General features: G+C 54.9%; 1 protein-coding gene across 1 annotated transcript in view; it reads right to left on the bottom strand.

The window, feature by feature from the left end:
• Positions 1–7,229, bottom strand: part of SCUBE1 (signal peptide, CUB domain, EGF-like 1) — a 145,616-nt gene that overhangs the window by 136,870 nt on the left and 1,517 nt on the right. The window contains exon 2 of the mRNA XM_006890045.1: positions 3,441–3,572. The gene's annotated coding sequence lies outside the window, so the exon portion shown is untranslated. The remainder of the gene's footprint in view (positions 1–3,440; positions 3,573–7,229) is intronic.

Below are 7,229 nucleotides of genomic sequence, written 5' to 3'. Positions count from 1 at the left end.
ATGGTGATGATGGTAGTGGTGGAGGTGATGGAGGGATAGAGATGGTGGTGGTGGTGGTGGTGGTGATGGTGGAGGAGGCAGTGGAGGAAGAGATGGTGGTAGTGGTAGTGACAGTGGTGGATTGGATGGAGAAATGGTGATGGTGGTAGTGCTGAAGGTGGTGGCGGTGGTTGTGGAGATGGTGATGTTAGTAGTGATGGTGGTGGAGGTGGTAATGGAGGGTAGAGATGGTGGTGATGGTGATGGTAATGATGTTGGTGGTGGTGGTGGAGGTGAGATGGTGGTGATGGTGATGGTTGTGGTGGTAGTGATGGTGGTGGAGGTGATAGTGGTGTTGTAGGCAGAGGTGGAGGTGATGGTGGTGGTGATAATGATGATGGTGATAGTGATGATGGTGGTGGAGGTGATGGAGGGCTTCTGATGGTGGTGGTGGTGGAATTGGTGGTGAAGATGATGGTGGTGGAGTTGGTGATGCAGATGATGGTGGTGGTGGTTGTGATGGTGAAGGAGGTGGTGATGGTGGTAGTGGTGATGATGGAGGTGATGTTGGTGGTGGTTGTGAAGGTGGTGGAGGCAGTGATGGTGGTGATGGAGATGATGGCAGTGGTGGAGTTGAAGGAGGGATGGTGGTGGAGGTGGTAGATGTGGTGGTGGAGATGATGGTGATAGTATTTGGTGGTGGAGGCAGTGATGGAGGGATGGTGTTGGTGGTGGTGAGGTGAAGGTGGTGGTGATGGGCTCCTACTTCAGGAGGGGAGAAAGATGGTTAATTGTAATCCATGTTCAGGAGTGCTACAATGGAGGGAAACCCAGGAGTGCCTTGTAGAAAAGTAGGTATTTACATAATGTGTGTGTTGCATGTATCAAGGCTGACTTCCTGGAGGAGGCAAATCTAATGCATGATTAGGAACTAGCCAGGTCATAAAGGGAGAGGAAGGGGCTCCAGGCAGAATTTTATCCTCTTATCCTTAGACTCTTCAGACCAAAATGATTCTCTCACTAACATAATGAGTGGAGGCCGATCAAACCTGGGGCAGTAGAACTGGACTTGGGACCAGGAGTCTGAGCTGCAGCCTGGGTTACAGGCAGAGAGGGGAGCTAAAACAGTGCTAAAACGGGGTGCTGAAAGGAGGCAGGCCAGTGGCTTCAAGGGCGAGATGCAGGTAGGGAAGGCCCAGCAGCAGGGGAAAGTCAGCTGCATAGGAAGTGAGGACTGGCCTATCCAGCATCCTGGAACAAGGCTAAAACCCAGCACACAGACAATGGGACAAAGTCCAGTCATCCAGGACACTCCCTCCTGGAGATTCCTAGAGACACCCTCAAGCTGAGAGGCCTGGGCATGGGGACACCCATTCTGAGGTGGCCATGTAGTACCAGCAGGGTGGCTAGATCCACTCCCTCCCTCTTACAGCTGTGCGGAGAGGGGATCCCGAGGTTCTAAGGAGAGTGACCACCGGCCTTGAATCCTGGAACATTTGGGGTTCTATGGATGGGACCCAAACTTGGAACTCCTGCTCCCAAAGTCCCCAGCTCTGTCCCCAAGTGTTGGTCACTGCTGAATGCTGTCCTAGAGTCTCGGAGCCTGTGGTGGAAATCTACTCTCTTGGTGGCTCGTCTGTGTAGGTCTCCGAGAAGTGCACACAGATGGGGAGCGTCTCCCAGGGAAAGGGCCACCTCCTCTTCTAGGAGCTGTTCTCTGGGGACACATACTATTAGAAGCCAGACCCTCTGACCACCTCTCCCCCGATGTCCTGAAGTCCAGAGGCCTGGAATCTGCATGTGACAGCCCAGTGGTCTGGGCAGATTGCTCATGTCAGCTGCTGCCTGAGCTTTGCAATTTGGGGCCTGAGACCTGTTTCTAGGGGGCTCCCGGCCCTCACTTCTAGCTGTCCCTCTGTGCTGCTGACCAGGGCTCAGCGTCCAGAATAACCACACTCATCCTCACAAGTGCTTCTTGGAATCACCGAGCCCACCTCCAGTCCCTTGGCCCCTCCCTACCCACTACTCCTTCCCATGAGCTGCCTTACCTGCCTGCAGCCTGCCTTCTTTCCAGAGGGCTGTGGGTAGGTGCCAGCTCCCTGCTCTGGACCCCACTCAAGGCCAGGGACGTGGCCAAGCCTGGCAGGAGCCAGGATGACACTCTCTGCCCAGTGCTCAGAGTAGATGCTTGCACAGTGGCTGAGATGGCTAAACAGACGTCACACCCCAAGGTGAGGCAGCTACGTGACTTTGCTCCCATACAGCCCAGAACACGGAGGCCTCATAGCAACAGCTCAGCTGTTAACCTAAAGGTCTGTGGTTTAAATCCACCCAGTGGCTCCTTGGGAAAACGACCCAGTGATCTGCTCCCACAGGGATGACAGCCTAGGGAACCCTGTGGTACAGTTGTTCTCTGTCACTTGGGGTCTCGATGAGTCAGAATCAACTGGACAGCGCCCAGCAGCACACCTCAGACTCACCAACTACATGGCCATCTTCCCAACTCAAAGCTCACACTCAGAGCCCAGCTACCAGGGCTCGGGGGGAGGAACACGCAGCCAGCTGTGGTGGGAGACTTGGAATGGGGTCTCCACTTCGCTGCTGTAACATTCAGGGATCCTTGAGTGGACGCTGCTCTCTGCGGCCTCTTCTATAACACAAGGACCTACAGGGATGATCTAGACTGCTGGCCCTCGTCCACGGCACCCACTGTCTTGGGGATGGATGCTTGGATGAAAGCTCCTGGAGAGACTGCCGGCCTGGGGCCAAGGCAGGCCTCCGGTCTCTGATTTCAGCCCCCAGGGAGGCAGGTTCAGATGCTGAACAGTCAGATAAGCCCCAGCCCCGCACCCCAGTGCAGGGAGAGAAAGCTGGGTGCACAGAAGAAGGAGCAGATCCTTGGGCCAGTCTCCAGCACTCAAGATAGGAGGTCCAGACCAGCCTCACAAATGAGTCACCGACTAGGCCTGCGCGTGCCTATGGGCTACACAGGATGGCTTCATTTTTGAAATTTGGGGCCTCCTGGGCATCATGTCAGACCTGCTCATCCAGTCAGGGACCCACCACTTAGGCCAGAGGACATGGAGAGAAATGTTCCAGAGAGTTTCCAAAGCTGCAGATCTTTACTGAAGCTGGTTCCCTCATCTTAGAGTAACTGGGGGATTCAAACTGGTGCTCTCGTGGTTAGCAGATCAGTGATTAATCCACAGCACCATTAAACACAAAAATAGATCCTTCAATGCTTCATCCTGGCTGATTTGAAAATCCTAGACGTTTGACACCCAGTGGCAGGGCACCACCCCCATATCCCGCTGTTTGGGAAGTGGCCTTTTCTGAAAAGCCACAACCGCCTCTCAGGGCTGAGGGCAGAGGTACAGCTGGCCCTCCTGGCCTGGCCCCTGTGGACACTCACTGGGTGTGACGTGACTGTGGCCACTGTAGGCGAGCGGCCGGGGACTCACCTTCACATTGCCTGCCTTCCCCCTTGTAACCAGGTTTGCAAAGACACTTGTAGGACTTGGGCGTATTCTGGCAGATGGCATCGATGTGGCAGTCATCCGTGCCCTCCGAGCACTCGTCCACGTCCACTGGCCCTGTGAGGGGAGCAGCAGATGAGATGCAGCTGGGGGAGGGGGAGGCAGGCATTGGGGGGGTGTCTCCTCCTGAGGGACCTTCCTCACCCCACGAAGCAATTAACAAGAGCTATCACATGGGGCAGATGCTCTGCACCAGACAGAAGGCGACCAGTCCCTTCAGCCTCACTCATCATCACACCTGGCCCAGCAAGTAGGATGCAGATTCCCACTAAATAAAAGGTGAGAAAACGGAGGCTCAGGGTCATAGAGAACAACCCTGGTGGTGCAAGGATTAAACGCTTGGCTGGGAATGGAAAGGATTGGCATTCCTCTGCCTGTTTCATGGAAGAAAGATCCGGCAATACATGTTCATAAAGACGACAGCCAGCAGACCCTATGCGGAAGCTCGCCTGGTCGTGTGGGGTCACTGTGAGTCAAGGTCAATGATAACAACAGAGTGACAAGTGAGGAAATGATCCCAGTCTCTCTGTGTCCTGCTCTCTGGACAAAGGTCACACCAGCTCTCCTCTGAAGTCCTTATCCTAGAATTCAGAACCAGCAGGGTTACGGGGAAACTGAGGCTAGACAGGTGCAGGGACAGAGGAAGCCAGGAAGCCCCTGCCGCTGATCCGGACATGGGTTCCCCTCACCCTGGGTGGGACTCAGTCTGCCTACTACCGGCCAGATTGCAGCGCCCCCCAGCAGAACCAAGCCCTGCGCTGGCCCGGCCCGGGCTCTGGGTGGGTATGATTTCCCTGTTTCCTCACTTCTGAACTCCAGTTCAATCTAAACTTTGAGGGTCCTAGAACTCCCCACGTCCTATCCCCAAGACACGCCTCAGTCTAGAGAGGCTTCTGAAGCCAATGCGAAAGAGGTTCTGTGCATATGCTCAACATACACCCTCCAATACACATACAAAACATACACACATACAACACACACATATACACCAACACACTCTTACACTCAACACACACCTACACTACCCCAACACCAACACACACACACATGCCCCACATACATCCAACACACTCCCTCAACACCCCAATACACGTATACTCAACACCCCAAAACACACATCCTCAGTACACACACACCCTCAGCGCACACACACACACACACCCTAACACAGACATCCCCAACAAACACATAGGACATACACATAATCCACACCCAGACAGCACAAACACATGTTGTTGTTGTTGTTATGTGCCATTGAGCCATTTGCGACTCATAACGACCCCATGTACAACAGCCCTAAACCCTGCTCTATCCTGTGCCAATCACACTGTCTCCGATACACTCATCCCGATTACCCCAGTCACTGAATCAATCCATCTCATAGAGGGTCTTCCCCTCCTGCGCTGTCCCTCCACCCTACCAAGCATGATGTCCCTCTCCAAGGACCTGTCCCTCCTTGCAACATGTCCAAAGTATGTCAGACGAAGCCCCAGAATCCTTGCTTCCAAGGAGTAGCTTGGTTTGATCCTCTCCAGGATGAATCTGTTTGTTTTCTTGGCAGTCCATGGTACATTCAGTACCCTTCTCCAGGACCACAGCTCAAAGGCGTCAATTCTCCTTCTATCCTCCCTAGTCATTGTCCAACTCTCTGATGCATAACAAGCGATTGCGAAGACCATGGCCTATATACAAACACACACATCCCTCAACAAACAGGACCCTCAGGGGCACAGGGCTGCGCAGGCAGAATGTCAGCAAGAGTCACATTAATCACTCGTATGATCACTGAGTAAAGTGAGGCCCAGAGAGGTCTCGCCCCTGGTCACTAGCTCCTTAGGGACAGTGCCTGGGCTTGAACAGGGTCAGCGGTCCAGAGTGTTTCTATGTTACTTCCGACTTCCAACCCAACTCTTTGCCTTGAGTCTGTTTCGGCTCACAGCGCCCCTGCAGCGCAGGGCAGGATGGGCTCCCAGGGCTTCGGAGGATGTGAATCTTCACGGAAGCAGACGGCCCCCTCTTGGAGATGCTAGTGGGTTAGAACCTCCAACCTTTCAGTTTATGGCCAACTTGAGCCATCAAAGTTGCTGTTTTTTTCTAGCCAGTTCTAAACGAAGCCCAGATGAGCAGCAGATGGACAGATGACACAAGGGTGTGGTACCCAAGACACCCAGGAGTCACTCGAGGGAGCCCCTCCAGCAGAAACCCTAGTGTCCCCATCCCTCCATTCCTCTGGCCTCACCCTGGGCTGCCTGGTCTTGGAAAGTGTCTGCTCTGAATAACTGCTGTGACTGTCATGGGCTCTACCCCTGGGTGGAGGGCCTTCCTGAAAGCCCCCAGGGTCCCTTCTCCCCTGCCCAGTCCTCAAGGCTCCAGCCTGTCTCAAGGAACAGATGCTGAAACAGGTCAGAAACAGCTTGCAGACGTGCACACGCTCACACACATGCACACACGTACACAAGCGTGCATTCAAATAACTTTCCAGGTAGTCCTGCCTGCTCACAGGGCAGTCCCCTCCGTTCACTGGGTGCAGGAGCTTAGAGCTGAAGGGGGGAGTGGCCAGCAGCAAGGGGGTCGTGGGGCTCTGAGGAAATGGCAAGGGGTGTTCTCCCTGACCAGCCTCTGCAGGGGGCACTGTCTCAAGGCCAGAGGCCAGAGCGGGCCTGTGAGTGCAGTTGTGTGGGAGGCACTGGGCTGCCTCTGAAGAGGGACCGGCTGGGACGCAGACCACACATACAGCCTTTTCCATGTGGGTCAGTGTTTGGGAAAGTTTGGGGGCCTCTGCTCCCCTAGTCCAACCTTCCACCGGGTACATACCATCACCCAGCAGGAATGGAGGGAGCAATCTGGCCTCAGGGTAGGTAAGGAAATCTCCCAACACATTGTTATCAATGTCTTTTCTGGAAGCTTTCCCAAAGGTTAAGGGCTGAGAGAAGACAGGGAGGAGGCCTCGCCCAGGCTGTATGCGCTCTGTCCTCCACCCACCATGACTGCTGACACCGGCAGGGGCTCTCTCTCCCAGCCAGCCAGCCCTTCTCGACCACAGGCTCTGACTGTGGGGAGCTGGGGCTGCAGCGTTGGGGTCCAAGCCCAGGGCTTTGAAGCTTGAGATCTCAGGTCACACAAGAGCTAACGTGGACAGCGCAAAGACAGACACACAGCGAGGAGAGAAGGGGGAAACCCAGGTGGAGGGAGGCAGCAGGGACAGCACTGCCCAACGGAGGCCGTCAGAGGCGCCTCACGATCCCGGGGTGGAGGGCGTGGGCAACCGCTACAACTGCAGTCATTTAATAGACGACCTTCTCCCCTGCACGACTTAGGGACACAGACCTTCCACTCCAAGCACAGACCTCGGGGAGTTCAGTGAAGCCGCCAGGCGGGAGGGAGAATGCCAAGGGGAACAGCGTAGAGGCCAGCAGGGGCCGGATTTCAAAGCCCCAGGAGGAGGGGCAATCTCCTCCCATGCAATTTACTGCCTCTGGAAATCTGCTGGGCGGGTCAGGTACAGGTCAGCTGCGACTCAACGGGCACACAACAACAACCAACAACAAGAAGTTGAAAGAGAGAGAAAGGAGAGAGAGAGAGAGAGAGAGAGAGAGAGAGAGAGAAAGAGAGCAAGGAAAGAGAGACAGACAGAGAGCAAGGAGAGAGGGGGAGAGGCAGAGAGAGAAGAGGGGGGAGAGAGGAGAGAGAGAGAAAGGAGAGGAGAGAGAGAGA

This window comes from Elephantulus edwardii, unplaced genomic scaffold, assembly GCF_000299155.1.
Source record: "Elephantulus edwardii isolate Elephantulus edwardi_28Jun2011 unplaced genomic scaffold, EleEdw1.0 scaffold00086, whole genome shotgun sequence".
In the NCBI taxonomy this organism is placed as follows: Eukaryota; Metazoa; Chordata; class Mammalia; order Macroscelidea; family Macroscelididae; genus Elephantulus; species Elephantulus edwardii.
Note: the sequence above shows the minus strand (reverse complement) of the source record. Positions and strands in the feature narration are given on the sequence as shown.